General features: G+C 43.2%; 1 long non-coding RNA gene across 1 annotated transcript; it reads left to right on the top strand.

Annotated features, from left to right (window-relative positions):
* LOC105468703 (uncharacterized) lies at positions 1 to 26,530 on the top strand. Its single transcript, XR_979572.2, has 4 exons — positions 1 to 155; positions 13,049 to 13,193; positions 19,969 to 20,804; positions 26,181 to 26,530. It is a non-coding gene; the product is annotated as an uncharacterized lncRNA (long non-coding RNA).
* The last annotated feature ends 1,419 nt before the right edge of the window (positions 26,531 to 27,949 follow it).

Here is a 27,949-nt window from a genome sequence, read left to right as displayed (position 1 = left end):
CCAGTCAAGAGGATACATAACATTAAACACCACAATGGCATATTCATCCATTCTCCTATTGATGAGAATTTGCTTATTTCCAGGATTTTGCTGCTATAACATTCTAGTACCTGAATCCTAGAAAATATCCAGGATCACAGTTGCTTTAGTGGAAGGTATGTGAACATTAAACTTTATAATCTAATGGCAGTATTTCTGCATTTTCTACTTTGATTACTTATATATTGGCCATCATTTTTCTTAATACATAAGAGATCACTTGTTATTTTTAAAAAATTAATACTTGTGTATTATTTATTTATTTATTTATTGACAAAATCTTGCTCTGTTGCCCAGGCTGGAGTGCAGTGGCTCGATCTCGGCTCACTGCAACCTACACCTCCTGGGTTCAAGTGATTCTCGTGTCTCAGCCTCCCAAGTAGCTGGGATCACAGGCACGTGCCACCATGCCTGGCTAATTTTTTGTATTTTTAGTAGAGATGGGGTTTCACCATGTTGGCCAGGCTGGTCTCGAGCTCCTGACCTCAAGTGATCTGCCTGCCTCAGCCTCCCAAAGTGCTGGGATTACAGGCGTGAGACCCTGTGCCCAACCAAATACTTTTTTAAAAATATAACAGTTTTTGATTTACAGAAAAATTGAGCAAATAGTACAAAGAGTTCCCAAACATCGTCTGCACAAAAGTTGTCTTATTATGAATATCTTTGTTAGTATGATACATTTGCCACAATTAATGAACCAATATATTGATACATGATTGTGAACTAAAGTCTACAGTTTATTCAGATTTCACTAATTTTTACCTGATGAGCTTTTTCTGTTTAAGGATCCCACCCAGAATATCACAATGCATTTAGTTGTCATAGCTTCTTAGGCTCCTATTGGCTGTGACAGTTTCTCAGACTGTCTTTGTTTTTTCATTATCTTGAGAGCGTTGAAAAATACTAATCAGCCATGTTGTAGGGTATCCCGTTCCTCTCAGTCTCTGGTAATTTTCTTTGCTCTGAAGTCTTCTTTATCTGATATTAGTAGTTATTCCTACTTTCTTTTGATAAGTGTTTTCTTTTTCCCATCCTTTCATTTTCAACCTGCCTATGTTGTTATATTTGAAGTGAAGTTTTTGTAGGTAACATATAGTTAGGTCATGTTTCTTAATTTAGTCTGCCAATTTCTGTATTTTGATTGCTACATTTAAATCATTTACATTTTTGGTGAAATGTACTTATTTATTTTTAAATGTTTTATTACCATAGGTTTTGGGGGAACAGGCGGTATTTGGTTACATGAACAAGTTCTTTAGTGGTGATTTGTGAGTTAAATCATTTACATTTAATGCATTTATTGGTATGTTAAGGCTTCATTCTGCTATTTTGTTTCTTGTTTTCTATTTTTTATCCCTGTTTTGCTTTTCCTGCCTTCCTGTGGGTTACTTGAACATTTTTTAGAGCTCTGTTTTTATTTATCTGAGGTATTTTTACGTATGTCTTTGTATGGCTTTTTAAGTGATTGCTGTAGATATTATACATATGTACATTATCACAGTCTACCAGGTTATCATTTACCAGTTTGAGTGAAATTGGAAATCTTACCTCCCTTTAAATTCGTTTAATTCCCCATTTATGATACAATTGTCTTAAATCTTTCCTTTCTCTGCATTTAGGACCATATCAGGCAGTGTTACAATTTTTGCTGCAACTACCTAACACAATTTAGAAAATTCAAAAGGAAAGTAAATGTTTGTATTTATTTGCCCAAATTTTCCCATACCACATTTATTTTTCCATTTTGATGTTATAAGATTCCCTCTTTAATTGTTTCCTTTACGTTTAGAGAATTTCTTTTAACTGTTCTTTTAGTGGTCTACAGGAAACAAATTCTCCTTTGCTTCCTTTATTTTCCTTTGTTCATAAATGTCTTGATTTCTGCTTCATTCCTGAATGATATTTTCACTGGATATAAGATTCTGGGTCAACAGTTCTTTTCTTTCAGCACCTGAAAAAGGTTGTGCCATTTTCTTCTGGCCTCCGTTGTTTCTGAAGAGAAATTGGCAGTCATTTGAATTATTTTTTCCCTATATACAAGATGTTATTTCTCTGTTGCTGCTTTCAAGATTGTTTTTACTTTTTTTATTCATACACACACACACACATCGTATGTGTATATATATGTGTATATATATGTGTATTATATTTGTATATATATTATATGTGTATATATATTATGTGTATTATATAACATATATATAATTTTTAAAAATTGAGACAGGGTCTCGCTATGCTGCCCAGACTGGTCTCAAACTCTTGGTCTCAAGCTGTCCTCCCACTTTGGCCTCCCTAAGGTGCTGAGATTATAGGCATGAGCCACTGTACCTTGCAAGATTTTTTCTTTGTCTTCAGTTTTGAGAAATTTGACTTTAATGTGCTGTGATGTGGATTTCTTTAGTTTTATCCTGTGTAGGTTTTTCTCAGCTTTTTAACTCTGTAGGTTTATGTCTCTTGCCAAATTCGGGGAATTTTCAGCCATGATGTCTTCAAAACCATTTTAGCCTCACTCTCTTTCTCCTCTCCTGGGGCTGCATGACATTAATGTTCCATCTTTTGCTAGGGTCTCACAGGCCTCTAAGGCCGTGTTAATGTTTTTTTCAGTCTATTTTCTCACTGTTGTTACAATTGGGCAATTTCTGATGTTCTATTTTCCAGTTCACTGGTTTTTTTCTCTGTCTCCTGTATTCTGCTGCTGAGTCTATCCACTGAGTGTTTTTATTTCAGTCATTGTACTTTTCCATTTTAAAATTTCCATTTGCTCCTTCCCCTTTTATCTCTTTGGTTAGACAGTCAATTTTTTCATTTGTTTCAAGTGTGTTCATAATTGCCCATTAACTGATTTTTATAATACTGCTTTAAAATCTTTATCAGATAATTCTGACATTTCTGTCATCTTGCTGGTGGCATCTATGCATTGTCCATTTTGATTCAGTTTAGGATCTTTCTGGTTTTGGGTTTGTGTCATGGACTAAATGTTTGAGTCCTACAAATTAATATGTTGAACCCCTAACCCCCAATGTGCTGGTATTTTAAAATGGGGCCTTTGGGATATAATTAGGGTTAGATGTAGTCATGAGGATGGGCCCTTTGTCTCATGAGATTAGTGTCCTTATAACAAGAGACACCAGAGAACTTGCTGTCTGTCTCCTCTTGTGAGCAGACAGGAAAGGCCACTTGAGGACCCTGTGAGAAGGCAGTTGTCTGCAAGCCAGGAAGACAGCCCTCACCAGGAACTGAATGGGCTGGCACCTTGATCTGGAGACTTCTCAGCCTCCAGAACTCTGAGAAATAAATAAATACCATCCATTCTATAGTATTTTGTTATGGTTGCCTGAGCAGACTGACATAGTACAAGTGGTTTTCTATTAAACCTATACATTTTAGATATCATGTTATAAGAATCTGAATTGTATTTAAATTCTCTGTTTTGGCTGTTTTTTTAATAACCACTCCAGCAGGGGATAACAGGGTGGCACCCCCTCATTATTATCAGGCAGGGGTAGAAGTGCAAGTTCTCCCCCCAGCCCCCATTGACACATAAGGAGGAAGGCTCCTCATGACTGCCAGGTATGACTCCCCACGTGGTCCTCATTGACACTGCAGTGGGGAGGGAACCTTGTTACTATCTAGCAGAAATGAGAGTCCCAGCTCCCTACTCAGTCTTCTCTGACATTATCCTACAGTGGTTGGGGTGCTTCATTAGTGTCGTGTAGTGTAAATCTACACTCCCCACTTGGCCTTTGCAGACATGGGTGGTGGAGGAATCACAGTTTTTCTTTGGTGTTTGGCTAGAGTATAGCAATAATTGTTTAGAAGTTTTCTATCTTTCTGCGCTTTCCTTTCCTGGTCTTCTGGCTAGAAAGAGCAAGCCTTTGTTGGGACTTTTCTTCTCTGTGCGTGTTGGCATTTGCAAATTGCTTGCTTTTTTACTTCCAAGTCTGGGATATATGAGGCAGGAAGAAAATGTAGAGAACTCATTACTGTGTCACTCCTTCAGTCCCAAAGTCCGGATCTGGTCTCCCTTCTTCTGCACATCTTCCAAAGTCTTATGTTTATTTTACATATAATGTACAGGGACTTCAGTTGCATTTGGCAGGAAGAATAGGGGAAAGTATACCTATTTCATCTTCAGGGAAAAGGGAGTTCTATATACCAAGTTTTCAATTATAATTATTTTATGACTTTATGTCTAGAAAGTCTATTTTTCTCTTTTTCAAGTCTGCTTTGCAATTCTTTATAGTTTCTTATTTCCTACACATGCTTCTCAAGCATTTCTGTCGTTTATTTATACTTATGGAGCATGTTATTATATAAACTCTGATAATTCCGTTACTGGATTTTTTTTTCTTCTGAATCTCTGTTTTCATTTCTGCTAGTCCTCACCCATGATACCTTATTTCTTTGTGTGGTTAATTATTGTTTACTGTAAATTATTCACCTTTGAATTTTATTTCTAAGACTTTAAAAAGACTTTTTAGGCCGGGTGTGGTGGCTCATGCCTGTAATCCGAGCACTTTGGGAGGCCGAGGCGGGTAGATCATGAGGTCAGGAGATTGAGACCTTTCTGGCTAACATGGTGAAACCCTATCTCTACTAAAAATACAAAAAAATTAGCCGGGCGTGGTGACAGGTGCCTGTAGTCCCAGCTACTTGGGGGCTGAGGCAGGACAATAGCGTGAACCCGGGAGACAGAGCTTCCAGTGAGCTGAGATTGTGCTACTGCACTCCAGCCTGGGCAACAGAGCGAGACTCCGTCTCAAAAAAACAAAAAAAAAGTATTTTTATTGAAATACAACTTACATCATCAAAGTGTAGAAATCCTAACTTAATAATGTTTTACTTATGTGTGCACCTGTGGAGCTATCACCCAGATCAAGATGCAGAACATTGGCAAAGCACGGTGGCTCACACCTGTAATCCCAGCACTTTGGGAGGCCGAGACAGGTGGATCACCTGAGGTCAGGAGTTTGAGACCAGCCTGGCCAACATGGTGAAAATCCGTTTCTACAAAAAATACAAAAATTAGCCAGGTATGTTGGTGCCTGCCTGTAGTCCCGGCTACTCAGGAGACTGAGGCAGGAGAATTGCTTGAACCCGGGAGGCAGAGGTTTCAGTGAACCGAGATTGCACCATTGCACTCCAGCCTGGGCAACAAGGGCAAAACTCCGTCACCCTCCACCAAAAAAAAATACAGAACATTTCTGGCACCCCAAAAGACATCTTTGTGCCTCCTTCCAATCAGTACCTACTCCAACAGTAACTGCTATTCTGATCTCTACCACCATGTATTAGTTTATCCTATTTTAAAATGTCATATAAATGGAATCACATAATATATATTTTTTGTATGTCTGGCTTCTTTCATTTAACATTGCCTTTGAGATTCATCCATGTTTTTCACGTATCATGTTAGTAATTCATTATTCTCATTGCTGTTTTACTTTTCATGTGTATGATATATTTACATATATTCCTACTGATGTTATGGTTGTATATGCTATTTCATACATATTATTTAAGTATTCTAGTATGATTCCTTTGTCAGATATATGTACTGCAAATATTTGCTCCCAGTCTATGAGTTGCCTTTTTACTTTTTTTTTTTTGAAACAGACTCTCACTCTGTTGCCCACGCTGGAGAGTGCAATGGTATGATCTCAGCTCACTGCAACATTCACCTCCTGGATTCAAGCAATTCTCCCACCTCAGCCTCCCAAGTAGCTGGGATTACAGGCATGCACCACCATGCCTGGCTAATTTTTGTGTTTTTGATAGAGATGGGATATCTCCATGTTGGCCAGTCTGGTCTCAAACTCTTGACTTCAGGTGATCCACCCACCCTAGCCTCCCAAAGTGCTAGGACTACAGGCATGAGTCACCACACCTGGCCCCTTTAGCTCTCTTAATGATGTCTTTTTGGCGAACAGAAGTTCTTAATTTTGGTAAAATCCAATTTATCAATCTTATGTTCTATCTAGGAACTCTTTCCACCAATATTCTCCTAGAGGCTTGATTGCTTTATTTTAGCTTCCACATTTAAGTCTACGATCCATTCTAAATTAATTTCTGGTAGTTGTGAGGAAGGCGTGAAGGTTCAGTTTTTCAGCTTAGTTATCCCATCAACCCATTTATTTACAATAACTCTGATAAATTGGAATGGAGCCTTTGTCATGAATCCCACACATAAATATATGTGTGGGTCTGTTTCTGGGCTCTCTGTTCTATTCTTTAGGTGGTTTTGTTCTTTTTTGTTGTTCCCAGAGGAGCAATAAAGAGTTGCATAAAGAAAAAGTGGATAAAGTCCTCCCACCCTCTTCTCTTTGAAGTAACCACGTTACCACTCTGAGAGGCATTTAGCTTTCCTCCATGCTCTTACAAACATATGTGCTCACACACAGCGTGCATTTACAAAGAAGTTTTTAACCACATGGGGAGATGCTTTCTTGTAAAACAAAGAGAGTAGAATGTAAATGTTTATGTATCAAACTGTATAAGAGTAGTAATAAAAAGTAGCACTTATCATGTGCCAGGTGCTTTCCTAAGTGCTTTACGTGTATTAACTCATTTAATTCTCATAGCAGCCTGAAAGATAGGGGCAATTTTGCTCCCATTTTACAGATGATGAAATAGAAGCACAGAGAAGGTGGAACTTGCCCGGTGCCGCATAACCAATATATGGTGGCGCTAGGATTCAAACCCAGCCTGTCTGGCTCCAGAGCCCATACTCTTAACCAGAATTGATTAGAATAAGACACGTGGAAACATTACTTGCACTTACCTCTATGAATTAGGATTTTTATTATTTATCCCTTGCTCACTGCCCTTCACCATTCTGACCATTAGGGCCAAGTTCTTTCCCAGCCTTGAAGCCTTTTCATTTCTAGTGTAGACAGTTCCTCCATGACTCACTGCCCAATCAACTGCTATTCACCTTTCAACCCTCAGCCTAAATTCCCCTTCCCCATGAAGTTCACCCTGACTTCCTACACAAACTTGACTTCCCTGAAACAATTCCACAACTTCCTGTCCTGTGCTTTTCCTTTCTAGCAGTCAGCACAATTGTACATAACAATTTCTGGAATGAGTTGTTTGAATAGCTGTCTTCCCTGAGCACCCCCTAACTGTGGGCTCTATGAAGGCAAGCTCTGGGTCTGTCTTGTTAATCTTTGGGTGCCCAGAGCCTTGTCTGAAACAAGTAGATATGTATGTGAGGATTCCACCCTGGAGCAGATCAGTGAGAGGCCAGTAGGGGGCTTGGCTTGGGGAGCCTTTTGCTGTGTTCCGTGGGTGCAGAGGGAGGTGCCGGAATCAGACACATAGCCATGAATTAAAATACTGACTAAGCAAGCTGTGCAAACCTGGAGTATAACACTCACATTCTGAGATCTGCTTCCTCTCATATAATATGGGGTTAAATATATCACTTTGTGGCCAGGCGTGGTGGCTCACGCCTGTAATCCCAGCACTTTGGGAGGCTAAGGCGGGTGGATCATGAGATCAGAAGATCGAGACCATCCTGGCTCACACAGCAAAACCCCGTCTCTGCTAAAAATACAAAAATTAGCCGGGCGTGGTGGCATGCGCCTGTAGTCCCAGCTATTCAGGAGGTTGAGGCAGGAGAATCGCTTGAACCAGGGAGGCGGAGGTCGCAGTGCACCGAGACCGCGCCACTGCACTCCAGCCTGGTGACAGAGCGAGAGTCAGTCTCAAAAAACCAGACAAACAAACAAAAAACCCTCATGTTTACAAGAGTACATGACACACAGTAGATGTCCAATAGTTAAATGAATTTATTGAAAGCTTTTGAAAGAATTAAATATGATTTTTTTCCAGTTTCTTAACTTCTCTGTACCGCTGTACCTCTGTTTTCTTATCTGTGAAATGAGATAATAAATAAATGAATACGCCTATTTCTTTTTTCTTTTTTTCTTTTTTCTTTTTTTTTTTTTTTGAGAGACGGAGTCTCGTTCTGTCGCCCAGGCTGTAGTGCAGTGGCGCGATCTCAGCTCACTGCAAGCGCCGCCTCCCAGGTTCACGCCATTCTCCTGCCTCAGCCTCCCGAGTAGCTGGGACTACAGGCGCCCCCCACCACGCCCGGCTAAGTTTTTTGTAGTAGAGACGGGGTTTCACTGTGTTAGCCAGGACGGTCTCGATCTCCTGACCTCGTGATCCGCCCGCCTCGGCCTCCCAAAGTGCTGGCATTACAGGCGTGAGCTACTGCGCCGGGCCAAATATCCCTATTTCTTAGGATTGTTGTGGGAATTCAAGAACATAATCCACGCAAAGCACAGAACCCAGTGTCTAGCATGGAGGAAATGCTCAATAGCGGTGAACTATGCTTCTTATTATTATGGGTAAAGCACCTTCTGGAGTGCTCAGCACACAGTAGGCACTCTGTAGATAGATGGTGCCAAATGTTACTGACTTAGCCTTCGTGGAGTCATGTTCAGCTGCTTCTAGGGCAGTGCAGGGTTCTGGCTCTGAGAGCATCTCCAGTTTCCAGGTTTGGTGCTGTACTGACGCCACCCAGTGGCCACCATGGGCTACTGCAATCCCAGCCTTGGCTAGTACCTTGCTCCCGGGTTATCCTTCTTGACGCCATCCAAACCTTAAGAAGAGCCTTGTTCATTCCCTTGGAAAACCGGGAACACTGGAGACAAAGAAGAGGAAATGGATTTGAGAGATAATCCAAGAATGTGGGTTCAACAGACTTTGTGATCAATTATATATCCAGTGGGGAAGGAAGACGAATTTGTCTAAAATAGTGGTTCTCAAGTAGGGGTGATTTTGCTGAAAAGGGGACATCTGGCAATGTCTGGAGACATTTTTGGTTGTCACAACTTGGAAGGAGGGATGCTATTGGAATCTAGTGGGGATAGACCAGGGATGCTGCCAAATATCCTACAATGCACATGACAGCCCCCCCAATAAAGAATTACCCAGTCTCGCCAGGCACAGTGGCTCACGCCTATGATCCCAGCTCTTAGGGAGGCAGAGGTGGGAGAACAGCTTGAGCCCAGAAGTTCAAGACCTGCCTGAACAATATAGCGAGACCCTGTTCTCCACAAAAAAGGAAAAAAAAAAAAAGAAAAGAAAAAGAATTATCTAGTCCAAAATGCCAAAGTGCCAAGGTCAAAGTAACCCGGTCTAGACAGTCTAACCTGGTCATTCACTGCATCAAGAAAAGCTGTGAAAAACCTGTCACATGAACTATCACTACTGTGTCCAGTTCAAGGATCAGGTAGATCTGACGACAATCCTAGCCAGGAGCTAGCACAGCCTATGGAATTCTCTCAAGTCAAGGAAGGGGAAACATTACAGATCATTTATTTCTTCAACTTACAACATTTATGAACACAATACATATATTTAAACTATTGCTGACAGTGTATGTGGTTATTAATCACACTGAAGGACTTAAACACAGAATATAAGTTATGTTAACTAGAAATTCTCAAAGTAGGCCTGGCGCAGTGGCTCACACCTGTAACCCCGGCACTTTGGGAGGCCTGGCAGGAGATTGCTTGAGCCCAGGAGGTTGAGACCAGCCTGGGCAGCATAGAGACCCTATCTCTTAAAAAAAAAAAAGTTTTTAATTAGCTGGGCATGTTGGCGCACACCTGTAGTCCCAGCTACTCAAGAGGCTGAGGCAAGAGGATCACCTGAGCCCAAGAGGTCAAAGATGCAGTGAGCCATGTTTATGCCACTGCTCTCCAGCCTGGGTGACAGAATTAGACCTTGTCTCAAAAAAAAAAAAAAAAAAAAAGGTGGGGGAGGTGGAGGGGCGGGCGCGGTGGCTCACGCCTGTAATCCCAGCACTTTGGGAGGCTGAGGCGAGTGGATCATGTGGTCAGGAGATCGAGACCATCCTGGCTAACACGATGAAACCCCTTCTCTACTAAAAAATACAAAAAATTAGCCAGGCATGGTGGCGGGCTCCTGCAGTCCCAGCTACTCGGGAGGCTGAGGCAGGAGAATGGAGTGAACCCAGGAGGCAGAGCTTGCAGTGGGCTGAGATTGTGCCACTGTACTCCAGCCTGGGTGACAGAGTGAGACTCTGATTCAAAAAAAAAAAAAAAAAATCTCGAAATAGGTCACATAATCTTAGAGTTCAATTAGGAGATCCTTTGGATTTCCTTGCAGAAAAAAAGCAGTAACTGTGAACCAAGGAAAAAATTCCCCTTCTCGTGCTTCCTAGTATTTGCTATAACAAACTTGGGAATCAGTCAGATCCTTGCCCTTCCTTTAATATCTGCTCCACGCTGCAGAAAATGTGCAGTCAGAAAGCAGGTTAAGGGCTCCACTTAGTGGGAAGCAACAAGACCAGGAGATCAGGCAGGAGAACCAGGAGCACAAGGCTTTCTCTTGTGCCTGTAAAGGGAAGAAATGTCTCAGAACATGGACAAATGAGACTTTTCCAGCTCCACCCTTCTGTCGGTAAACCAGGCCTGGCCTGGTGGCTCACACCTGTAATCCCAGCACTTTGGGAAGCCAAGGCAGGGGAATTACTTGAGGTCAGGAGTTCAAGACCAGCCTGGGCAGCATAGCGAAACCCTGTCTCTACAATAATAATAATAATAAAATAAAACACAAACCAGACAGAGGGGTTTTCGGGCCCACTCCTCTAGATTCTCATTTGAAATCCACTCTCACCACTGGGAATTCCTGTGACACTCCAAAGATTCCAAGGATATTATCTTTTAGTTCCTTTCCTCTCCATTGGAAATTCCAACCCAAGAAAGTCTCAAACTGCTGCAGCTGTAAAACCTGATGAACAACTCAGTTCCTCCACCTATAGGCCTTTGTACTTAGGGCAGAAAGTCCTCAACTCTGAACGACCTTGGCACCCCGGGTGCTGCTCCCTATGTGAGAGAGACCTTTCCTATCTGGGCCTGGCAGTCCTCTGGCCATTAGGGGAACCCTCTGTGCTTGTCTTTCTCCACCCCTGAAAGTATCTCCGAAACGCTATTTTTGTGACATTCTCCACCCAACATGGCTTTGCAAAATATGTGTTCTACTCGCAGGTTGACTGGTGTTCTGATTCTTGATGAAGTTACCAGGGTCTGGTGGGAATCATTTGATCCAGATGTGAGGTGGCATCTTTCCTCTGCTGGCCTGTTTACCTGACCATCCTGTTTCCAGTAAGGCCTGATAGGAATTTTAAAAGCCTACAGAAGTTCCTTTTGAAAGCTCAAAGTTCCCCTGGAATCACACTTTAAGTTTCTGTTTTTCTGTGTATGGAATGCTTCTGTATTTTCCAGAGAAATTTCAGAACAAACTTCCATGGACATACTATTCTACAATCTAATCAGAACTTGAAATTACTCCACCTTTGAAATCTCAAGGCCCACCAGTCTGTTTTCTGACCACCCCTCTCAGTCTGCCCAGCTGCCATTCTCTACGTCCTAGAGCACCTCATAGAGAGCACCAGTTCCCAAGCCTGCCTCCATCACCACGGCCACCTGCTCAGTTCAGATACCCTCATCTCTTGCCCCAATTCCTGCAGCAGCCACCGCCTTCTGCCCGGAACCAGGTCTTTCCATTCTCCTGGCCCTCTGATGTGTCCCCCAACATAGCAGTAGTTTCCATAACTCATTCTGCCTGGTGCCCAGCAGATCTTTCTGTTGGGAGTTTTACTGGACTGCAAATTGCCTCATGTCTCTGGGCCTGGGCTCTGCTTCCTATTCCAGGACATCAGCAGACCCAGACTCACTTGAACTGAGAAGCAGTAGAAATTACTGGCCTTATTTTTTCAAAGTTAACATTGTTATTGTTTTTAAGGGTGACATTCTGAAACACCTTAGAGCCTGGAATCAGCACTTCATCGTCACATGGGCCAAAAGCATATCTCTAATAGAAACTTCTAAGAAGGCTCTGATGACAAGGACTGAGACTTTCTATTAAAATATGGTGTATGAAAAGCTATTTGTCGAGAAAAACAATATGAGGAAAATTGGCCAAAAAATTGCATTTCGTCTCCCATGGTAAATGAAACTTGGTGCAACAGCCTCTATAAATGATGTAACACTGCCCTGTAGTGAGAAGTTGAAGAGCTCTTGTCAAATAATAACAGAAAGCTTTAAACTTAAAGTTATGTAAAATCTGAAGGAATTCTCTTACAGTCCTGCTAATAACCCTGGCGTGGTACACCCAGTACAGGCCACTAGAGCTGTTTTGTGGAAATTGTTGAATTGTTTATTTTGATTTTGTTTGTTTGTTTCCCCTCTGCCCTTTCACATTCAATTTTAAATTTTTTATTTGCTTTCAGTTTCTCTCTCTCTCTCTCTCTCTCTCTCTCTTTTTAATTTGAGACAGGGTCTTGCTCTGTTGCCCAGGTTGGAGTGCAGTGGTGCGATCTCAGCTCACTGCAGCCTCAACTTCCCGGGCTCAATCAATCCTCCTGCCTCAGCGTCCCATGTAGCTGAGACCACAGGCATGCCACCATGCCCAGCTAATTTTTGTATTTTTGGTAGAGACAGGTTTTGCCATGTTGCCCAGGTTGGTCTTAAATTCTGGAGCTCAAAGGATCCACCCACTTCAGCCTCTCAAAGTGCTGGGATTACAGGTGCAAGCTACCACACCTGGCTGAAAAATGTTGATTCTTTTTTATAATCCACCATCTCTAACAGACCCTCGCCATAGCTTCACTCCAGGGTCTTCTTGTTTTATAAAATATGAAGGAGTAGCTGTCAGTAGGATGAGGGTCCAGAGGTAGTAAATATTACCTGTACTATTAGCCACCCAATTGGAGTCAAAAGGTGATCTGTCATGTCTAAGATTGATGTCATCTAGTAGTTGAACAAGGACTTCACATAAGACAGCGAAAGTGAGGCCCGAGCACTGACCTTCATTGTTGGTGCCTTATTTCCATGCAAATGACCATCAACCACCAGTTTAGGGTCCAGAACTCTGGACTTGTGTTTCCATCTGCATCCTGGATACCTTCCATCTTAGGTAAGTTCCAACAAAAAATTTCTCAATGGTGCGTGTTTTCCATTTCTTACAGCATGGAGCTATTTTTATTAAACGATGGAATGTTATTACCATCTGTAAGTCTGCAGTCCTATATTCCACCACAGTCTGACCTAATTCTGCCAGAATCTGGAGCACGGCAGAACCTGAGAGTGGTCGACGGGACCAGCAGGATGAGAGTGAGTATCTATAGTAAGCCTCTTTGCTGTCTTTGAGTTCTCCCTGATCTCACTCCATTTTTTAATTTTTATTTTGTTATTTTTAGAGTCGGTATCTTGCTGTCACCCAGACTGGAATACAGTGGTCCGATCATGGCTACCTGTAGCCTTGAATATCCTAGGCTCAAGCAACCCTCCCACCTCAGACTTCTGAGTAGCTGGAACTACAGGCACACACCACCACGCCTGGCTGAGTGGTTGGAACTTTTTTTTAAGAGAGTTTTAAGAGAGGTGGGGTTTTGCTATGTTGCCCAGACTGGCCTCAATCTCCGGGCCTCAAGCAACACCCCCTCTTTCAGCCTCTTCAGTTATTGGAATTAGAGGCGTGAGCCACCAAGCCCAGCTCTGACTCCATTTTTGAACTTCCTTTATTTCAGAAGTCTTCGTCATTTCAGAGAGTGATCATAAACTGAGCCTCTGCACTCCCCGACACCTTTCCCATGTAATCCATAAAAAGATTGAGTTTTCTGCTTTTATCCCTAGGCTAGACTAACCTTTCATGGTCCTTTCCCAGACCAAAGGTTAGAAAAGAATTCCCACTTCTCACATTTCATGTTAAACAACATGTCCCCAGATTGTCAAGTCATACTTAAAATAAAATAACTGGGCCAGGTATAGTGGCCAGGTATGAATTACAGTGGTTCATGCCTGTAATTTTAGCACTTTGGGAGGCTGAGGCAGGAGGATAGCTTGAGGCCAGGAGTTTGAGACCAGCCTGGGCAAGATGGCGAGACCCAGTCTCCACAAAAAACAATGTTTAAAATAAAGTAAAATAATTGGTATACTGAAGATGACTCAAAATTAGAGTTTCTCTTTAATGTTTCTATGAACGATGTTATTCTAAAACATCCAGTGATTCACTTTCCCCTTAATAATTAGAATTAGTTAACCCAGCCGAGAGAGTAACCCACATCTCTGCCTACTGGCTCAGTGGCATGAGGAAAACAAAATGGCGACTGAGCAGTCTTAACTTCCAACTTAACAAGTCTGCAACTATGTTCCCTATTGGAAGCATTTTCTCCCTTGGGAACTAAGGCTTCTAAATCTGCAAGGAATAAGACAGTGGGGACAAGAAGCAAATATTCTTTAACTGGATTATTAGATGTATTCATGAGAAGGGCCACTCTTACTCCACCCTCCTCCTTCCTATGCTTGTATGTCCCTGCTATGGAGAAAATAACCTCAAATATTGGCTGCTGATGTAAAGAATGTACTGTTCTTCCATTTGTTAGGGTGCTGTATTTCTGCTGGCGCCATAACTGACCTCTCAGTAACCATGACCTTCATAGGTAATTCTCTCAAGCCAGCTGTTTCTGGGTAATAACATATATCCTAAGGTTAACATAAATCTCATGGTATGAGCCTGTTGCCACACCACTTCCACTATAAAATTAGCCTCTTGGTCAGATGTATGGGATACCATGGTGGTAAAGATGACACTCTTGGCTGGGTACAGTGGCTCCTGCCTGTAATCCCCGGGCTATGGGAGGCCTAGGCAGGAGGATTGCTTGAGGCAATCCACACATGCTTTCCAGCTTTTCCAGCTTTAATGCTAGTCTCTACTCATTCTTACCACCAACCATGAAAAGAAAGGAGTTTAAACCAACCTGGGCAACATAGCAACATCCTGTCTCTACAAAAAATTTAAAAAGTTAGCCAGGCATTGTGGCGTGTGCCTCTAGTCGCGGCTACTCTGGAGGCTGAGGTGGGAGAATATCTTGAGGTCGGGAGGGCTCATATTGGAAGCTACAGTGAGCTATGATTACAACATTTCACTCTAACCTGGGTGATAGAGCAAAACCTTGTCTCGAAAAAAAAAAATGACATGGTTCTGGTAGAAGCATTAAGAACAAGGAAAAAAAAACTCTGGAAACATATCTATTCCCACGAGAGCACTTTCTGTCCTCAATGAAGGAAGGGTTCCTATGAAATCAGTTACCACCAGAGATTCCTGGCTAGTTTCTCTGGGGAATGGTGCCATACTGGGGACTCATCCTTGGCCTCTGCAGTTGGCAGCTGGGCACTCACTAGTGGTGGTAGCCAAATAAGCTTTGGTGAGAGGAAATAGATGTGGTTAAGCTTGTGCACAGCTTCCATCTCTTCCATCTTGACACTTTGTACCTGGCCCATTGAGCAGCAACTGGAGGGGCTGGGGAAGGAGGCCAACTGTCACCTACACATCCAGTCATCTTGTCCACCTGATCACTGAGTGACTCATCTGCAGTGGATGATCCCTGTTGGACATTTTTATGGGACATGATTGCCTTCATACTCTATTCCCATTCCAAGAGGCCCATCTACGTATCTTTTCTCTGGGTCATCCATGTCATGAAGCCATAGAGGCCATAGGAGTGGGTGAAGGAGAGACACTAAACAATGGTGAATCATGCAACCAATGGAAGTGGTTCAGTCAATTACTAAGTATGTCTATTTTAACTATATATGCAGGAACAAGGGAAATACCTGGATTCATTGGACCCACTGTCCTGTGATGGACTAAGGCCAAGAATCCGTTTATCACATGACCTCCATAAGCTGTTGTTCTGACCAGAAGACCAGGTTGGCATTTTGTACCACCAATGATTAGTACAACCTCAGAACCAGCGTATAATAGCTTCCAAATGGTCTGGGTATTTTCTCTCCCAGTGCATAGTCATTTTAGTAAGTGGCTGTAGGCCTTTCCAGGGGAGGCTTGGAGGAAAGTTTGTTTGTAATATATACTTACTGCCACATTGCAAGGTCTTTCCTTAAATGGACTGAGCCTTTCTCTCAATCAATGAACTATAGGCCTGCAAACTGTCTTAGGTTTAATAATTGGGTATGAGGCAGTAAATTCCCACTGTGGTGACTTGAATCAGGTTTCTATTTTTCAATTATATAGATAAAGTCACATCTTAGTAGACTGCCCATCTATTCGTTTCTAAGAACCCTACCATCAGTTAGTTGCTACCACCGATCTTTGAAGGTCAAAGCATTCTAATAGCCTTTCTGTCCCTGCAACCTATTACCCGTTCTCAGGTGGCATCTCCCACTACCATCTTTGGCAATGCTTTTTGGGATGCCCATCAGGTACACATATCTTAGCGCCATGGGCAATGGAGCATCCTCTGAAACTTTCTAGGGTCATGGATGAGGGTGGCTGGGAAAATTGCACATTTAGGTCTACTCCAAGATTCTCATCTTCCTGAGATTTTGGATCTTTGACACCTTAGTCTCATTGACTCTATACCACCACTGAATCCCGGCTTCAGTAAACTAGTCAAGCAAGTTTTTAAAGCCACTTGTGAGCACTCAATTAATTACTATAGCCTGAATCCATGTAAGTACACTCCTGTTGATAATTTCATGACTATCAAACTTACATTTCATCCTCTTTGGTCCGTGCACTTAAAATTCATTCTTACATAAGCGTTCCAACTTTTCCAGCTCTAATGCTACTCTCTACTCATTCTGACCACTAACCATGAAAAGAAAGAAATCAAATTTGGAACTTTCAAAATAACACAGAATAAATTTTTTAAAATGCATCTAAACTCTTGATGGACAGGACCCTTTGGGCTCACACTGATCACTGTGCGTAGAATGTCCTCCCATTTCTCTCTGATTATCAAACCTTTCATGGTTGCATTGAGGAACTCTCTTTTCCCCCTAAACCTGGAAATAAGAGCTCCCCAGAAGAGTTAATGCTTTAAAACAGCACATAATAGGGGCTGGGCATGGTGGCTCACACCTGTAACCCCAGCACTTTGGGAGGCCAAGGCGGGCGGATCACGAGGTCAGGAGTTTGAGACCAGCCTAGCCAATAAAGTGAAGCCCCGTCTCTACTAAAAATACAAAAATGAGCCAAGCATGGTGGCGGGTGCCTGTGGTTGCAGGTACTTAGGAGGCTGAGGCAGGAGAATCACTTGAACCTGGGAGGCGGGGAGGTTGCAGTGAGCCAAGATTGCGCCATTGACTCCAGCCTGGGCGACAGAGCGAGACTCTATCTCAAAAACAACAACAACAACAACAACAACAACAAACACCAGCACATAATGAATCAGAGCAGGAACATTAAAAAAGTCATTTTAAGGAAAAGTGGAGACCCAGGCTGGCAGGACTTGATTTTATTTACATCAGTGGTTCTTAATTCTGTTTGGATAATAAATTACACTGAGAGTCTGATAAAAGCTATACACATTCTCCAGAGAAAATATGCATAGACACGAAATTTGCATTTAATTTCCAAGTGCTCAAGAATCCTAGTTATACAGACTGGACGTGCCTGTAGTTCTAGCACTTTGGGAGGCCCAGGCAGGAGAATTACTGGAAGATAAGGCAGGAGGATCACTTGAGCCCAGGAGTTCAAGACCAGCCTAGGCAACATAGCAAGATCCTGTCGCTACAAAAAATAAAAATTTAGCCAGGCTTGATGGCAAGCCTGAGCCCTAGCTACTCAGGAGGCTGAGGCAGGAGGATCATAAGAGTCCAGGAATTTGAGGCTGTAGTGAGCTAGGATCATGCCACTGCACTCCAGCCTGGTAACAGAATGAGACCCTGTTCCTAAAAAAAGAAAGCATCTCTAGTTATCCAGTTCATAAACCCATAGTTAAGAACCCCATGCCTGTGTGGACTAGTTCAATGTATTAAAAGCATTTAAGAGTCACAAAGACACACACTATCAGTGTCCATCCAATATTATCCATGGCGGCGAGGACTCTGCACCAAGAAATTCATAAAATGTTCTGGTGCTGGGAATAGGATGGGAGTGTCACCTTCATTTGGCCTGAAACCATTAACCATTCAACTCATCAAATTCCCTTTGTTTTGAATTCATGCATGCCACATAAACTTCTGATTATAATCTGGCTCCTTGGGTAGCTGCCTGAAGGGCAAAAGTGCTCTGATTGGAGAATATGAGTGCCCAGACCCCTCTGCAGAAAGAGTTCCAGTATGAATTAACAAACTGGCATTCTGGGGTTTAATACTGCATTTTCTGTGAGATTGATTGATGACAGTCCACATGTTAAAGATGATTCTAGGTTTCTGAACTTGTGTGGCAGAAAGAAATGCTTAGATAGAAGATTTGATCTGTGTTTCTAAGCCTGTAAGGCAAAGAGAATATAATGTATTTGCCAAATTTCTAATTTAAACCACTCAAATGTATTGTCTTAGGACAAAGAGTCTGCCAGAGTCCCTGACATTATTAATTTTATTCTGGGTCTAAATGAGAAGAACCATGTACAGAATTTCACACTCTTCTGCAAAACAAACGGCTTTAAGTTATTTATATACATTTAGGAGTTACCGATACCAGTTACAGTCATGCAGTTTCCCTTGACAACCAATTATTATGCAGTGCTTTGGGATTCAAGGTTTCCTACCATAAGAAATAATCTTAAAATTTTGAAAACCCAATGTGCTTAAGGAGACTTTTCAGATTATTTTACAAAGTTGTTTTTTTTTAAGGATATAAAATATTGAACAGGATGGCTACAAATAAAAATCCTTTATGTGGACTATAGTCTTGTGATTACTTTCACTTTCATATTTCTCTAACAAGATCTTCGGAATGGTTTCACAGCTCTGAATTTCATCTTAGTCTTACACCTTAATCACACTTCTCTCTCTAGAATTTCTTTTTACTGGCAACTGACAGAGAAGAAGGTTGCAGTGTTTACCTTCAGCTAAATTTTTTTTTTTTTTTTTTGAGACAGAGGCTTGCTCTGTCACCAAGGCTGGAATGCAGAGGTGTGATCTTGGCTCACTGCAACCTCCACTTCCTGGGTTCAAGCAATTCTGGTGCCTCAGCCTCCCGAGTAGCTGGGATTACAGGCGCACCCAGCTAATTTTTGTGTTTTTAGTAGAGACAGGGCTTCACCATGATGGCCAGGGTGGTCTTAAACTCCTGACCTCAAGAGATCTCCCTGCCTCAGTCTCCAAAAGTGCTGAGATTACAGACGTGAGCCACCGTGCCTGGCCCAGCTAAGATTGTATTAGCCAGAACTCAATGAGCAATGCAAGGCTTGTAGAAACCTACGAATTAATAAATCAAATATGAAAATAATAAATTGAAAGAAAAATATGTCACTCATATGTCATCCAGCACATGAACTCTCTCCTCAATCAAGTCTAACCCCTCAGTGTGGTGTCTAAGGCCTTCCACAAATTGTCCCCTACTCATGTATCCAGCTTGCCCTCAATCCCAGCTCATCTCTGTTTCTGCCGGGCAAACCGTTTTTGTGTGGGTTGCCTCAGAAGCCGACTACGAGTTGGAAGCGCAGTTTTGAAGAGAGGTGCAGGAGCCCCCTGCAGGAGAGATAGAGAAATGACTTAGGGAAGCCAGTGAAGGGAGCATCATTAAGCAGACTGCCACAGAGTGCAACTAGAGCTTAACGCCACGGAAAATTCTGATTAAAGGTATAAAACACACCCCCTGAGAATCATCTCACTAGGGATACAAGGGAACTGGGGTACTTTATACCAACTCTCGTCAGTAGTTGGTTGAGGGCTGCTTGCTAGAGGGAGTGTTTGTTCCCCAGCACTTCTAGCCTGCAGAACTTGGGTGGGTAAGACAGCTTTCCGTGGTTCTGGAAACAGTCCTCAGGTACAGAGATGCAACAGATACAGAGATAGCAGTGTCTGAGGGGAAAACAGGCAGACACTGAGAGTCTCTACCACATCTGGCCCCTTCCCTAAATAAGTCTGTACATTCCCAGTTTTTCTCCTCATAAACTATCTACTTTTCTTCTTTCAGAGTTGTCTCAAAATCCTTCTCTCTCAAGAAACCTTCCCTGAGTAACTCTAACCCATTCTGAGAGCAGGTGCGAAGCGTATGTGCCTTGAATGAATGAGGAACGCTCCTTCTATGTGGACAAGTTAGATACAAGTGCCCTCCTTTGAGCAGACGCGGCCCCTGGGGACCACAGCCTGGCAAGCAGACAACATCTTTGTGAGAAGAAAATGGCACTCCTTCTGAAGCAGCTCCTGCTGGTGCACACAGCGTGGGGAGTGACAGAGGGACTGGGCTTCAGTCCACATGCACCCTCTCAGCCAGGCATCTTTACACAGTGCACGAACTAGACAACAGTACCAAGGAAGCCCTGTTTACTGTGATCATTCATTTTCTCCACAGCTGTCCAGAACTTACACATACTTAAACATAGTGGAGTCTTCCAGCAGAGCTCCATCAGATCAGATACTGAATGTGTAAATCTGGCAGCAGCTGCCTAAACATCTATTTGTGTTCGTTAATGTGTGTTGTGACTAAAGGAGAGGGGAAATTAGGTGATCCAGAACCAACTGGGCGAAGACACAGGAAAACAAGAAATTGAAAATGATATCTTGCCTGTGTTCCAACTGTCCCTAGATACTTTTCCCTGGGGGCTATGAAATATTCTTCACCAGAGATCATGGAACAGGATCTCTGACTAAACCTGACATGCCAAATAGCCATTGTATTTCATCTTCAAAATGATACAGGAGAAAGAGGTGACAAATGGAAAGGAAGTATGCTACCCACAGTTCAGAGCCTGTGGGGAAATCTACAAGGAGTAGCAGTCCTGAATGGGTTCTCTGATGTGCTGTTTCCAAGTGAGTATCAGTTCACCATGTGCAATGCTGAAGTTCAGTAGTCTGTTTTCCTTTGAACATCTAAAATTACATTTATGACATTATAAAAATTAATTAGAATTTCACTTAAAATTGCTTCACCTATCACTGAAACTATTTTAGTGTTGGTGTGGTCTTTCTTTGGACTATCCTCATTCGTTAATATGCATGTATAGTTTTTACATAGTCATCATTTTAATAGTCACATATTTTCTCAACACCTATTATTCAAACCTGCTTCTTTCTTTTTACTCTCAAAAGTAATTTTCTATAAACATCTTATTTATGTATATTTATAACACATTGGGAAGTTAGTCATCACTGGCCATCTTTTATGTTTTACACCTGGAAAGTCAAAATTTCCTGGTGTCTAGCTTTTGCAGTCCTTCCCCATAGCCAAGTTTATGCCACTGGCCTTTGTCGCCCTACCCCAGGCTGGGGGTTGATTCCTGACCTGGAATGTGAGGTAGTCAGCATGTCTAGCTCAACACTCATTGACACTGCAGTCACTGCTCTGGTACCTTTGATACTTGGCTAGACACCAGGCTGGGCTCAGGGAACTACAAAGATGGGCCAAACAGGTTCCTGTTCTCAAGTATTTCCTTACCTTGAACTTTCTGGGTGCTGTTTTTCATACCCATACCCATCATGCTAACTCAATAAAACAGAATCATTAGAAGTAGAACAGAATGTCCCATCAGAGCCTAAATGGACCAGGGAAATACAGAACTATGGCCTTCCACTGTGAATTACCCCTCACAAGGGACATCTGTTTTAAGGACTTGATTTCACAGTTTTCATTTCCAACAAAAATCTGACTAAAGGAAAAAAAAGGTGGTTAACACAGTCAGGGGAACTGAATGGGATGGGAGAGGGAGGCGGGAAATAGAATATTCCTGCTCATCAACTGTCCTGAGGAACCGGTTTCACCATTTTAACAAGGGACCATGTGGGACCAGGCAGCCAGTTGAGCTGCCCCAGGGGCCAGGGGACAATGACATGATATGGTTAAATTTTAGAATTTCTGAAGGGATGTTACTTCCCTACTTGGAATATTTGGTTATTCACTCCCACATCCCCTCCTAATTACCACCACTTCCCCAGTCCTCAGCCCGTCCTTCACCTTCCCCTAAATTCTCATTTTCAGGAAAGACTCAGGTTAATTTAGATTCCAGGTTTTTAATCTTCTTATGCATTTACCCTACAAATTCTCCGGTTTCCTGATTGGGAGCTCTGACCTTGTTGTTTGTTTTGGGTTTTTTTGAGATGGTGTCTCACTTTGTTGCCAGGCTGGAGTGCAGTGGCTTGATCTCAGCTCACTGCAACCTCTGCCTCCTGGGTTCAAGCGATTCTCCTGCCTCAGCCTCCCGAGTAGCTGGGACTACAGGCGTGCTCCACCACGCCCAGCTAATTTTTGTATTTTTAGTAGAGACGGGGTTTTGCCATGTTGGCCAGATGGTCTCAATCTCTTGACCTTATGATCCACCCACCTCAGCCTCCCAAAGTGCTGGGATTACAGGCATGAGCCACCGTGCCCGGCATTTTGTTTTTGTTTTTGTTTTTGTTTTTTAAGACAAGGTCTCACTCTGTCACTCAGACTGGAGTACAGTGGGGCGATCTTGGCTCACTACAACCTCTGCCTCCCAGGCTCAAGCGATTCTCCTGCCTCACCCTCCTAAGTAGCCAGGATTACAGGCTTGTGCCACTACCACCCAACTAATTTTTGTAGTCACTTGTTTTATTGGAGTTTATCTTCAAGTAACTTCCTCCTAAGGGCTATGTTGGCGGTAAAAATTCTGATTCCTTGTTTGTCTAAAAATATCTTTAGTCTACCTTCACACTTGACAGAAAATTTGGCAGAACATAAAACTAAAATTGAAAACCTTTCCCCTCAGAACTTAAAGTCATTATTCTGTTGTCTCTAGCACCTAGGACAACAGACTAGCAGTTCCAAGTGAGTCTAATTCCCAAGTTTAATTTGAAAGTCACTTTTTTTTTTCCATCTTTGAAGTTTTTTAAAATCTCCTCTTTTTTCATGGAGTTCCGAAATTTCACAATGATTTATCAAGATGAGAGTCTCTTTTATTCATGTGCTTGGAACATGATGGAACCTTTTAGTCTGGTGATCTGTGTCCTTTAGTTCTGGTCAATTCTTCTCTAGTATCTCTCACTCCTTGTTTTACCCATTTGTAATTTCTAGAGTTTCTGTGACTCTGATGTTGATAATCTTTTTCTCTCATGTTTTCTGTCTATCTTACAGTACTTCTATTGCATTATTTATTTTATCAATTGTATCTTTTTTTTTTTTTTTTTTTTTGAGGCAGAGTCCCACTCTGTCACCCAGGCTGGAGTTCAGTGACATGATCTCGGCTCACTGTAAACTCCACCTCCTGAGTAGTTGGGATTACAGACGTGCGCCACCACTTCTGGCTAATTTTTATATTTTTAGTAGAGACAGGGTTTCACCATGTTGGCCAGGCTGGTCTCGAACTCCTGACCTCAGGTGACCTGCCTGCCTTGGCCTCCCAAAGTGCTGGGATTACAGGTGTGAGCCACCTTGCCCTGCCAATTATATCTTTAGATCCTAAGAGCTGGGTTGTTCTTTTTCATAGCCTGTTGTTCTTGTTTTCCTTTGTTTTGTTTTTTATTTTAGAGACAGGGTCTCATTCTGTTTGCCCAGGCTGGAGGGCAGTGGCACAAACACATTCACTGCAGCCTTGACCTCCCAGGCTCAAGTGGTCCTCCCACTTCAGCCTCCCAAGGAGCTGGGACTACAGAAGTGCACAATCATGCCTGACTTTTTTTTTTTTTTTTAATTTTTAATAGTGACAGGGTCTCCCTATGTTGCCCAGGCTGGTTTTGAACTCCTGGGCTCAAGCAATCCTCCTGCCTCAGCCTCCCAAAGTGCTAGGATTAGAGGCGTGAGCTACTCGCCACCGCCCTTGTTCTTGTTTTTCATAGCCTCTTGGTTACTCTATTTCATCTTGCAGGCTTTCAGATGCCTGGCAGTACTTCATTTATTTTTAAGAATGAGCCATAAATACCTAACTGGGACTCTATGAGCATGTACTGGGCTCATTTATTGGAGGGATTTGTTCTAGGCTGATCTAGTAACCAGCTAACAAGAGTGCAGATGTTAGAGAAGCATGTTCTAAATATCTGCTTGACAGATGCCTGCCTGCTAGGGTTTCTGTGTGTGGGTGGTGCAGGAGAGGGTGCAAGAAAGGTACAGTGTTCCATCTATAGAACTTCAATTTATTTCCCAGTTTTCATGGGTGAGTCGTCTTTCCTCCTGTGGCTGTCCTAGCGTTTCTGTGTCTTAGGGCTCTCTTGGGTTCTCAACTCTGTCCCCCACACCCCTTTGCACATTCCAGACTGCAGCTTCCAGCACCTGCCTCACCTGTAACTACTTCTTCATCCACTTTCTTTCTCTTCAAAATGCATTGAAGTTTCTCTTACACTGATATCCTCTCTCTTATTTTCTCTTTGCTGTGGGTTTATAACTTTTTAAATTTTATTTATTTATTTTTATTATTATTATTTTTTTCTGAGATGGAATCTCGTTCCGTCGGCCAGGCTGGAGTGCAGTGGCGCAATGTCGGCTTACAGCAACCTCCGCCTCCCGGGTTCAAGTGTCAGTAGCTGGGATTACAGGCCTGTGTCACTACGCCTGGCTAATATTTGTACTTTTAGTAGAAATGGGGTTTCACCATGTTGACCAGGCTAGTCTTGAACTCCTGAGCTCAGGTTGAGAGTAGCAGCCCTCACTCTCGGCGCCTACTCAGCCTCGGTGTCCACCGTGGCGGCGCTTGGGGAGCCCTTCAGCCCGCCACTGCACTGTGGGAGCCCTTGTCTGGGCTGGCCGAGGCCGGAGCCGACTCCCTCTGCTTGCGGGGAGGTGTGGAGGGAGAGGCGCGGGCGGGAACAGGGGCTGCGCGCGGGGCTCACAGGCCAGCGCGAGTTCCGGCGGGCGCGGGCGTGGGCTAGGCGGGCCCCGGCCGGGGCCGCGGGCTCAGGGCAGTGAGGAGCTTAGCACCCGGGCCAGCAGCTGCGGAGTGCGCCGGGTCCCCCAGCACTGCCGGCCCGCATGCACCGCGCTCGCCGGAACTCGCGCTGGCCTGTGCCGCGGCTTCATTCTTGAAGTCAGCGAGACCAAGAACCCACCAATTCGGGACACAACGTGATCCTCCTGCCTTGGCCTCCCAAAGTGCTGGGATTACAGGCCCGAACCACCGCGCCGGGCCTTAAATTGTATTTTCTATCATGAAATGGGTTCTTATGTAGGAAAAGACACAAACACATATTTTCTATCTTGAACTAGAAGTCAAAAAGATAACTCTATAAACACTAAAAGAAAAAATAGAAAAGGACTCCAACCATTTAGTACCACTTAGCTTCTCAGAGGGAAACCCTGTGCATGCTTCATTCTGAAATGGATGTGACTATGAACAGGCTGTTCATGGCTATTCCCTGTCCTGGAGAAACCCATAGCTAAAGGGTTGAGACGAAGGGATATTCCTGATAGAGTGGATGCAATAGAAATAGCATTGGCCCGAGTTGTGACCAGGGCTCAGATATTTTACAGGATTCTCCATCTATTCTTCTCTATTCCACTCTTCTATCCCACCCCAATGATTCCTGAACATTTCAAGCAGAATCTGCCTCTCACTGAGCCCTTTCTCAAAGCTTTTCCATCAGAAGAGGGGAACTTATTGTTCGCTGGCTTATTTCTCTTAAGAATTAGTCATGGTCTAGGCCGGGTACTGTGGCTCATGCCTGTAATCCTAGCACTTTGGGAGGTCGAGTCAGGCAGATCACTTGAGGTCAGGAGTTCGAGACCAGCCTAGCCAACGTGGTGTAACCCTGTCTCTACTAAAAATACCAAAATTAGCCAGGAGTGGTGGCACATGCCTGTAGTCCCAGCTACTAGGGAGACTGAGGCAGGAGAATCGCTTGAACCCAGGAGGCGGAGGTTGCAGTGAGTTGCGATCACACCACTGCACTCCAGCCTGGGTGACAGAGAGAGACTCCATTTTGAAAAGCAAAACAAAAAAACAAGTGAGTAAACCAACAAAGATGTGACTTGAGATTGAAGCCAGTAGGCTAATGAAGGGAAATCCCAGCAGGCAACCAGTCCAGATTGGAGCAGGAAGGTGTAGGACTCCAGCAGGGAGGGAGCTGGAGAATATGGACTCAAGAAATTTGATCTCCTGGAGAATTTAGAGAAAGTTAAAGAGGTGATGAAAGCCTTGTTCCCTTCTGAAAAACCATCGTCTTTCATTTCTAAAAAATTGCTTCAAAATCCTTTCTTGATGAATCTACACTACCATTTTCTCCTCTTCTCTGTATCCATTCCAGGAAGTGCTCAGGAGATGGATCTCTCAGAAGAGCCTACCTACTCAGAACTTGGAGGTGTCACCAGGCACAGTGGCTCATGCCTATAATCCCAGCACTTTGGGAGACCGAGGTTGGTGGATTGTTTGAGCTCAGGAGCTTGAGACCAGCCTGAGCAACACAGTGAAACCCCATGTCTACCAAAAATACAAAAATTAGCCAGGCATGGTGGCCCGCATCTGTAGTCCCAGCTACTCTGGAGGCTGAAGTAGGAGGATCGCTGGAGCCTGGGAAGTTAAGGCTGCAGTGAGCCATGATTGCACCTCTGCATTCTAGTCTGGGTGACAGAGCAAAACCCCTGTCTCAAAAAAAGAAGAAAAAGGAGAGGGAGAGGGAGAGGGAAAGGGAAAGGGAGGGGGAGAGGGCTGAGGAGGAGGGGGAGGGAGAGAGACGGGGAGAAGGAGAAGGAGAAAGAGAAGAAGGAGAAGGAGAAATTGGGAGTGTGAGGCCTGACATTTTATCCTAGGGTTCTGTTTAAGAGAATTGATATATATGAGGGGAGGGGAGATGGGCATTGAGGTTGAAGGTAGTTGGGGTTGAAGGAAAATTACAAGGAAATGGAGAATTACATGGTATCTATTCCCCAATTAGCTCAAGGCCCTTCTCCAATCAGCAATTTGATTTAAGTGGGGCTCTGCTCTCAAGTCTAAGGGTGGTCCATATAAGCCAGGCTTAAGATAACACGAACCACTCACCAATGACCTGACTGGTTAAGAGGTAACACTTGCCCCAAGATGCCCCATCATAGGGAGTCTTATGACTTTAGATGGAAAAGTTGAGGCAAAGATTTTCACACTTTCCTGCTGGACATGAACGTGCAATGATGTTGCCCCAGAAGTTGCCAAAAGTCATATCAAAACCACAGGAGAGAGACACTCAACAACATTAGTGTGTTGGCGAATGAGACCAACACACACTGGGGAGCAGAGCCAAAGGACAGAGGGGATACATGTCCTGATTATGTTTCACAAGTTCCTGTCTCAGCCACACCTGTAGCCAGCCTTAATCTGGAACTTTTGTATTGTGTGAGCCTATCAATCCACTTTTTGCTTACAATGAAAATATTCTTGCATACAGTGAAAATATTCTTTTTTTTTTTTTTTTTTTTTTTTTTTTTTTTTTGAGACAGAGTCTTGCTCTGTCACCCAGGCTGGAGTGCAGTGGCCGGATCTCAGCTCACTGCAAGCTCCGCCTCCCGGGTTTACGCCGTTCTCCTGCCTCAGCCTCCCGAGTAGCTGGGACTACAGGCGCCCGCCACCTCGCCCGGCTAGTTTTTTTGTATTTTTTAGTAGAGACGGGGTTTCACCGTGTTAGCCGGGATCGTCTCTCGATCTCCTGGCCTCGTGATCCGCCCGTCTCGGCCTCCCAAAGTGCTGGGATTACAGGCTTGAGCCACCGCGCCCGGCCGAAAATATTCTTAACTGATATAAATTGTTTGTATGCATTCACATATTGATTTTTAACTTTTAGATTGAACAGAAGGTATTACGGCAAAAGAAGAGACTATCAATGTTTTCATTTTATTTTATTTATTTTTATAAGACGCAGTATCATCAAGCAATATCAGTGTTTTTAACTTTGACAATATCAACATAAAAGTACAGATGCTAGAAACAGAGGTGAAAGGTAAAAGGAAAAGTAAACAAAGAACAAGAGCATCAATACCTTAAAAACTTGGGGTCAAGAAACAGCCCATAGGCAACGAAACAAGAAATAAAAGTGTAAGTTCGGAT

The sequence above is a fragment of the Macaca nemestrina genome, chromosome 12 (genome assembly GCF_043159975.1).
Source record: "Macaca nemestrina isolate mMacNem1 chromosome 12, mMacNem.hap1, whole genome shotgun sequence".
NCBI lineage: Eukaryota > Metazoa > Chordata > Mammalia > Primates > Cercopithecidae > Macaca > Macaca nemestrina.
Note: the sequence above shows the minus strand (reverse complement) of the source record. Positions and strands in the feature narration are given on the sequence as shown.